This window comes from Eptesicus fuscus, chromosome 13 (assembly GCF_027574615.1).
Source record: "Eptesicus fuscus isolate TK198812 chromosome 13, DD_ASM_mEF_20220401, whole genome shotgun sequence".
Classification (NCBI taxonomy): Eukaryota; Metazoa; Chordata; class Mammalia; order Chiroptera; family Vespertilionidae; genus Eptesicus; species Eptesicus fuscus.
The window spans coordinates 4,638,035-4,647,065 of NC_072485.1; the positions used below are offsets into that span (position 1 = coordinate 4,638,035).

At 55.3% G+C, this 9,031-nt stretch overlaps 1 pseudogene; it reads left to right on the forward strand.

Moving 5' to 3' along the window:
- The first annotated feature begins 580 nt into the window (after positions 1-580).
- LOC129151115 (glutathione S-transferase P-like) lies at positions 581-1,934 on the forward strand (annotated as a pseudogene).
- The last annotated feature ends 7,097 nt before the right edge of the window (positions 1,935-9,031 follow it).

Genomic DNA, 9,031 nt, shown 5'->3' on the forward strand with positions numbered 1-9,031 from the left:
GGACAAAGTTGGGAAATAGACACCAGAGCTCTGTGGCCACCTTTGTCTGTATGCCACCATGCAGCCCTGCACCCACCATGCCGCCCTGCACCCCACCATGATGCCCTGAACCCACCATGCAGCCCTGCACCCACCATGCAGCCCTGCACCCCACCATGCAGCCCTGCACCCCACCATGCCGCCCTGCACCCCACCATGATGCCCTGCACCCACCATGCAGCCCTGCACCCACCATGCAGTCCTGCACCCCACCATGCAGCCCTGCACCCCAACATGCCGCCCTGCACCCACCATGATGCCCTCCACCCCACCATGCCGCCCTGCACCCACCATGCAGCCCTGCACCCCACCATGCAGCCCTGCACCCCAACATGCCGCCCTGCACCCACCATGATGCCCTCCACCCCACCATGCCGCCCTGCACCCACCATGCAGTCCTGCACCCCACCATGCAGCCCTGCACCCCAACATGCCACCCACCATGATGCCCTCCACCCCACCATGCCGCCCTCTACCCCACCATACCGCCCTGCACCCCACCATGCTGCTCTGCACCCCACCATGCCACCCTGTACCCACCATGCCGCCCGCCACCGTAGGCTGCTTCCCTGTTCCAGGGCAGGCCAGGCCCAGCACATGCTGCTGGCTGACCAGGACTAGAGCTGGAAGGAGGGTGGTGACCAAGGAGGCTCACTCAAGGCCTCCTATCTGTCTGGGCAGCTCCCCAAGTTTCAGATGGAGACCTGATCCTGAACCAGTCCAATGCCATCCTGCGACACCCAGGCCACTCCCTCGGGCACATGGGAAGGACCAGCGGGAGCCGCCCGGGGGGATGCGGTGAACAACGGCGTGGAAGGCCTGCAAACACGGCAGCCCCTATCTACACCGACTGCGGGGCAACTCCAACTACGAGGCGGGCAAGGAAGGCTACGTGAAGAAGCTGGGGGCCCTGAAGCCTCCTGAGACCCTGCTGCCCAGACCCAGGGGCCAGGCCTTCATCCTGGGCCGATCTCCTTCTCGGACTACCACCTGCTGGCCCTGCTGCTGACTCACCAGGCCTGGCCCCGCTGCCTGGACTCCATCCCCTGCTCTGGGCCTATCTACAAGGCTCGCCTCTGGGCCCGCCCATGCTCCAGGCCTTCCTGGTCTCCCCCAAGCTCGTGAACTGCCCCATGGATGGCAATTCAGGGTGCCTGCCTCCCCTTCCTCAGGACCAATAAGATTTCCAAGAAAAAATAAAACAGACGCACAGGTTAACGTGAAAACAATGAGAAGGCTGAGCTGTTCGCTTCCTGTTTTGACATGTGGATCTGCAATATTCTGGAGCAGTGGGTCTAGGGGCACTAACCTTGCCCCCCGGGAACACCGGGCACTGTCTGGGGATTTGTCAGTTATCACACTGTGGGGAGTGCCGTTGGCGCCTAGTGGTCAGGTATTTTGCTGAACGTCCTACAAGCCCGTCTCATCTCCAGAACAAAGAAGCATCCAGCCCAAAGCGGAGGAAGTTGAGAAACCCTGCGGGAAGCCTGCCCCTTTTTCTTTTCTTTTCTTTTCTTTTTAAAAAAATATTTTTATTGATTTCAGAGAGGAAGGGAGAGGGAGAGATAGAAACATCAATGATGAAAGAGAATCATTGATCAGCTGCCTCCTGCACACCCTCCCCCGCCGCCCCCCCCCTCGCCCCCCGCCGGGGATTGAGCCCACAACCGGGGCATGTGCCCTTGACCGGAATCAAAACTTGGACCTTTAGTCCACAGGCCGATGCTCTATCCACTGAGCCACACCGCTAGGGCAAGCCTGCTCCTATTTTCACTTGCTCCCCAGCTCGCCTGGATTTGAAGTCCTGTGTGGTGGGGCTGGACAGAGTGCTGGGAGGCCTGGGAGTCTGCCCAGGGAACGCCCGCTCCCCGCGGGCCTGGAGGCTTGTGGTGTGACCTCCGGTCCAAGCCCTGACCCCTGGCCCCAGGCAAGCCCATCGAGATAATTAGGTCAGAAACGCAGACACTTGGCTGGCTGCCAGCTGCTGTGTCCGGCTGGGTTTCCCCTGGGAGTGGGGCAGAGGAAGGACAAAGAAAACAGAGGCAGGGAAGATAAACTTCAGGGCCGGGAGCTGGCGTCGGTGGGGAAGAAGGCGGGCCCCGAAGTGGGGACGAGGCCTCGCCGCGGCTGAGGATGTCTTACCTTCCGTCAGCTCCTGATTGAACATAGTTCTCCTTGCAGCTCCGTGAAAACCTCGCGGTTTACAGAGTTCTGAACCTGTTACCGCATTTAATTCTCACAACCACCAGTGCCAGGAAGGGCCACGATGACCGGCCTGGGTGTCGAAGAGGAAGCCGCATATCAGGGAGACTCCAGGTCTCAGAGTGGCTCAACACGTGTAGGGTCTTGAGAAGCATGGAAAAGAGAGAGGGAAAAGGAAGGACAGAGGGTGACAGACAGAGAGAGAAAGGAGAGCGTGAATGTGAGTGAGGACATGACAGATGCTCCATGAGTGCTGTGTGTCTCCCGCTGTTTGTCTAAGGAACACTCTGTGTTGGGACAATGAGAACAGTACCTTCACAAAGAACTCTAGACTAGGACCCCAACCTCCTGGCGGGTACCCCACTTCTGCCCTACCTGATGGGGCAGCCTCACCTTGCTGGACCAGGCTGCTCTGAAAATGTGGAGGTTGGGGTCTATCATTTTGGGGGCTCCTTCCAGTTCTTGAATCGCGCATCTCTTTCTTTTTCAACTTCCCTGGCTGTTCAGCCCCAAGTTCATGGTCACACGTTCTGGCCTATGGCAGCTGGGCAAGGACTAAAAGGTCATTCCTTATGCAGGTATTGGTGACAATTACTGCACGTGCAACTTCCCATAGCATGTCACAGGCACTGGCTTTTCATCTTCACCACGACTTTCAGAGGAAAATAGGGCAGGGATGACACAGCTCCCCTTGCTGGGAAGAGAGGAGACATAACAGAAAGAACTCTGGAAGAGGGAAGAGATGCGCTCTCTCCTCCAGGCCGGCCATCCCCTCGCACCAGGTTCCCCCCCACCTAGAACGCTCCGGCGGTTACCGTCTGCAGTTAGACTAGCAGCTGGTCTCCCCCCTGCACCCACAAAGGGCCCACGTGACGCAGGCCCTGCCTAGCTCGCTGCCTTATCTGCTCTCACTCCCTGCTTTGTTGCTTTGTGTGTGACCCTGGGTCTCTCTCTGTTCCCTGAACGCACCAGGTTCCTCCCTCTCAGAACCTTCACCCATGCTGTCCCCTGACTGGAGAGCTCTTTCCCATCATTTGGTCCCCAACCCAATGTCACTTTCCCAGAGAGCCTCTCCTAACCGCTCTGGCTAACGTAATCCCGGAGGTCCCGGCTCCCCACCCCTGGCTCTCTGGACCCTGACTTTATATCTTTTCTTCACAGATGTAGGAGGGGATCCTGGGGAGCCCTCTGCTGTTTCCTTCAACATGGGGATCTTTTCATTGGGCAGGAGAAGCTACTGGTCTCTCCCCAGTCCTGACTCACTGCCCTGCAGGGTGGGTGTGTCCTATCTGACTTGCAACTTTAAAGAAGTTGCTGAGACCCCTGGCTCAGCCTCTCCCTCTCCTTGTTGGATCTGCTTCCTGCAGAGCTTGAGCACAGGTTTGCCCTGGACCGAAAAGCAGGTGTGGTGCTCAAGCTGCCCCTTGGGGGTGGGGACTGACCATGGGACTGGATGTGCAAGGCTGTCTGGTTCAGGGAACGCACCCTGAAGCCCATGTTGCTGTGCTCCACAGCCAGGTCCTCCAGCCCAGCTTTGCTGAGCCCGAGAGCCAGTGTGTGGGTCTCACTGTCTGACTCATAGGTCTGTCTCTGGCTCAGAACTCAGGCCTGGAATAGCTACGTCATCAATGGGCCAAACCACAGCATTTACCTCTTCCTGAAAACATCATGCTTCTTGATCGAGTCATTTGTTTGCATGGCTATTGTCTGCCCCTCTCCCCTTCCCTGCTCCCCCCCCCCCCACACACACACACACATTCCTCTCTCTTGCTATCATCCCATACAGAATGTAACTCTCTGAAGAGAAGAATTCTGAATATATTCTGTGCATGGGACAGTTTTAGGTTCAAGTAGGAGTCAAAAAGTATCAGTTGAATGAATAAAAGAGCCTTCTAGATGCCTTGGACTCCCCAGCCTGTGCACAGCCTTAGGGGGGGGGGGGGGTGTCCCGTTAATGACTAAGACTAAATGTTCAACTTGCTCAGAAGAATAGGAATTCAGAACTGGATTCACATTGGCTTTTTAAAAATGTATTTCTTCTACTCCTAAGTTGCACATGAGATTCACATCCATGAAGTCTGATTTCCCTGAGGAGGAAAGTGGCACCGAGCCTCAGTCATGCACTGAGGACTCGGCAGGGGGCCGGGCCGAGCTCTGCATTGCTGCTTCACTCCACACCCTCTGCACCCGCAGGGCAGGCTGGCTCCTCCATCCCTTCACTGGGAGAACCACTGGATGCCGGCTTCCCAGTTCTCATCTTCCCTGGGGTCTGTCAGTCCCGCCCGGTTTCTGTTCCCTTTGTCTAGGCCTTCACTCTGCAGTCTCAGGCCCCCTCAGCTCTGACTGGAAGCTGACCCCACATGGGACAGCGGGAGCACCAGCCATCCTTCCCAGGAGGCACATCTAGTTTGCTCTCCTAAACTCAGCGCCTGGTGGGCCCAGGTCCCCTACGCACTCACCGAGCTTCACCTGCCCCCCTCCTGGTGGCCCCACCAGTATAAGGGGCTCTTGCATGGGTTTCCTGCTAGAGTCTGGGATGGAAAGTGACCCTGAACCCTTGCCCCTTGGCCGAGCTTCCGTCATCTCACCCAGCCCTCACCAGCTTCCTCAGCCCCGAATCGGAGCCACTGCAGAAGGTTCTAGGGCAAACAATAGAAACCTTCCCAAAGCAAGGCTCGGCCTCCTGATCGATGTCAAGAACCTCTCTCTCTGCAAAGCCCTGCTCTGGATGAAAGAGTGGCCTGGGCCACTCTGACTTCATCCCCCCGGAGGGGAGCCCAGGGTTACTGTCCCCCCATTTCTCATAATGAAACCCTCTATGCCCAGCCAGTCCACCCGCCGGCCTCCCGCTCAGGGCCCCTCCTGCCTGTGGGCTCGCACCTACACTGTCTCAGCTCCCGGGAGCCACTCCCTGTTGGGCCCGAGCACCAGGGAGAGCCCCTCCCTCCCGTGTCTCTCTCAGGAGCTGGCTGGCCACTTTCCAAGAAGGGCGCTTCCTGAGCATTCATGCAACGGGCTTCAACGTCTCTCTCCTCCCCTTCCTGTAAATTTCACATTTGAAACAAATATTGATTTTCTTTACTAATGCCCCTTGCCAGATTGTAAGGCACACCACACCACACACACACACACACACACACACACACACACACACACACGGCCATAGCAAACAAAAAGCACGGACCTGCTCCCACTTCTGGAGCTGAATGAGGGAGGAAAGGGAAATCACAAAGAGAGAACGAGATGTGGCTTCTGCCGCTGCGGTCAGTCCCGTCCCTCCCGGACCCTGCGCTGAGGCAAGCACTCAGGGCGGTTGGTGTTAACAGGGGGCTGTCTTTAAATTTACAAAAAAAAAAAAAAAGAGAGAGTTAGTTCTAACTTTTCTATCTCGTTACCAGAAATGAGCATGAAAGACTGGAATGGGCTGGATTCTGTGGCTGTAAGACTCCCAGCCTCATCGCCCTCCCCCAACTCCCTTTTCCCTTGGCTAATAAGTAATCCCCGAGAAGGTCTGTGCACTTTACTTATTGTGTTTGGCTCAGAAATACATTCTCTTTATCACTCCCAACCTCAGGCAAATGCTTTCTGATCTCCATTTGTATGCCTGAGCACAGAGAGCAATTGGGTTTAATGTCATTTGCTGGGGAACCGCAGGAAGCGGAAGGTCACTGGGCACAGCAAGAACTTGGCTCCTCGGAGGGGACCTCCATGCCCAAGGCCTGGTCAGTTTCGGCCTCGGGCTCAGCAGCCTTCTCCCAGCCCCTGTGACAGGCCTTTGAGAACCTACCTAGTGCCACACCTTCGTGCTGCTTCCCCCCCGGGGTGATCTCTGAATCCCCCGAGACCATGCTCACATTCCACAGAACGAGCGTGTAGCCGGGCAGTTGATTGAAACTTGAATGGAGCAGAGTAACTGACGCAGAAATTCCCCGGGTCTTGTTTTCCTCTGCAGCCGGGACAACACAAAGGCAAGAAAGTATTTCCTTTCCTCCTCCCCCCGCCTCGTGCCCCCCTCCCCTGGCTTCTGTGACCTTGAGGTCCAATTTCTTCACTTGTTTAACAACATTTACCTCTGTTTCACAGCACAAAGGAGACATTGCCGGCTGCCATTATTCTGTGAAAACTCAGGGACAGTCAAGCGATTAAATAAGGTTTGTCATATAGAGGAGGAGCTTGGTGGCTTTCAGGGCCGGGCCTGGATCCCAGGGAGCGGGGCTGGGGGGAGCAAGAGGCCCAGAATGTCTAGAGAAATAGAGGCCTGAGCCCCAGCAAACATAGCACCTCTGAGGAGGGAGGACTCGGTGGGGAGAGCTGCGTGGTGCCTGAGAGAACTGGGCCCCCTGGCCACGGCGTGGGAACGCCAGGAAGGCCTCGGGGAGTGAGCAGCGCAGACAGCATCAGCTGGCCTTGGGGGCCTGAGCCAGGAGCACGGCCAAGTGACCCCACAGACGGAGGAGCACACTGACACCTCCCCCCACCTTTTGAGCGCTAACAAGCCCGACTGTTCTTTGACTACATGTGAGGATGCCCTGAAAACACGCCGACATTGGCAACCTCGGGGTCCGTTCGGCAGGTGTTTATCAGGTGTCCCCCAGCCCACTGGTGGGCAGCAGGCTGCTGGACGCAGAGAACCGAGCGCAGCAGTGACCTCTGGGGGTCAGGGTGGACTTTCAGGGGCTCATCCAGGCTCGCGGGAGCTGCTTCAGGACACCTGCCGCAGGGCCATCCGGCGTTTAACGGATCCTTATTAGTCTGATGGCCGCATCCAATTACTGGACCGCTCCCTGCTCATTTCCTGACTGTCCGTGGCTTTCCCTGCGTTGCTGTTCCCTGATCCTTGGCTCTCACTTGTGTCTGTGAGCCAATGGCCTCCAGTGAGATCTTGGCGCTTTCGCTCTGTCCCTGGCTTCGGCCTACTTGCCTTTGGGATTGAGCATATGCTTTTGGTCCTTCCTGTGTAAATTTCAGCTCCTCGTGCGCTCAGCCTTTTGGGGCCGCCCCTCAGGCTGGCACTGTTGGTGTGCTTCCCTCTCCTCCTCTCTTGAGGCTTTCGAATACGACCAGCTGGGCTACCCTCACCCCGGGCCCAGTCCCACCGCACCATTCACAGCGCCCGTCCCTTTCACAGATGCCTATAGAGCTCGACCCCTGGCACGTACGCCTTCTCCCCGCCTGAATCTCTGTCATCGTCCCCAGTGGCTTCAGTCTTCAAGTGGATGACTCATCTAATAACTTAACCCCAAAGGTTCTTGATTTCTTTTACTTCAACAAATTTAAACTCCATTCCAATTAAGTGACCCACTTCCATGGCAACACCCTAGACCTTGTCATCACCTCCAGCTGGTCCATCGCCAAACTCTGAAGTTCAGACAGCCTACTCTCCAGACGCGACCTCCCGCCCTCCCGCCCCGGCTCCTTCAGAGCCGCTCTTCGCCCTCCCAGACCTTCCGCCTCAGACCTTCCCCGCTTCTCTCAGCCAGTCTGTCTGCCTTTCCTTCCTCTACCTCCAGATCCAGCCATGTAATCATTCCTCTAACAAGCGTGGCAAACACATGGCATTATTTGTGCGAGGCCCTGGTAAAAGGCCTTTCTGTGTATTAACTTTCTTCTTCTTTGTCACCAGTTTACACAAGAAGAAGATGAAGTTGAGTAACTTGCCCAGTGCTTCCCAGGCAGAGCCAGCTACATGACATGCAGAGCCCGGGGCAAAATGAAAATGCAGGTCTCCTTCAAAAATCAGGGGGGAAATGCCCTTAAAGTAGTAATAGATAAAGCTTTTCCTTTAAAAAATTTTATTACTTGTTGCCGAAACCGGTTTGGCTCAGTGGATAGAGCGTCGGCCTGCGGACTCAAGGGTCCCAGGTTCGATTCCGGTCAAGGGCATGTACCGTGGTTGCGGGCACATCCCCGGTGTGGGGTGTGCAGGAGGCAGCTGATCAATGTTTCTCATCGATGTTTCTGACTCTCTATCCCTCTTTCTTCCTCTCTGTAAAAATCAATAAAATATATTTAAAAAAATAAAATAAAATAAAAAATTTTATTACTTGTAAAATGTAATAGGAGAAATCATCATTCTAAGTAAAGTTAAAAATGTTAATTATTAGCATAAGTTTTACTGTTTATGTTTATGTTGTGCAATGCCAGCCTTAAATGCAAATATAAGAGCATTAGCGTGCACGTGCATTTGTATGTCATTCTTACCAGAACAGGGGGGACACTGCACAAAACTAGCCTTCCACTTGGTGACCTGCACACCAACACTCCGCATCTTCACCATATGGTGAGCGAGGGGAGCCTGAAAGGAAAGGGAGCTGCACGTGCCATGTTTGTTTCCTTTCCTTGGACGTCGTGACTTCAGCATCCTGGTTGGCCAATATAGGGAAGCAATGCCAGTAAGAGAGGATGCGATAGGTTCCTTGGTTGTTTGTGTTTCTTAGAAAGCCACTGCCTTTGGCTGTGCTCAAGCAAGTTCTGGCTGAAAGGAGAGCCCTGACTAGGGCTGCGGGTGCCCACTTACTCGGTGGCAGGTATGTTGATATGAAACAGGAGTGCAGCATCCGGTGGGCCACAGTGCCTGACATCAGCAAGACTCGGAGGACAAACTAAGCACTTTATGGGGCTGCATAGCTTCCCAGATGCTCTATGCAGGCGAGGCACCAGGAGTGAGGGTAACGCACGTGCGCCTTCATATTTGCTCTTGTACCACGTTTCCTCTGCTCACATGCATGCTCTATCGTCCCATCAGAGGGAACAAAACACACGTTCAAAGGTAAAATTATTAAGAACTTCA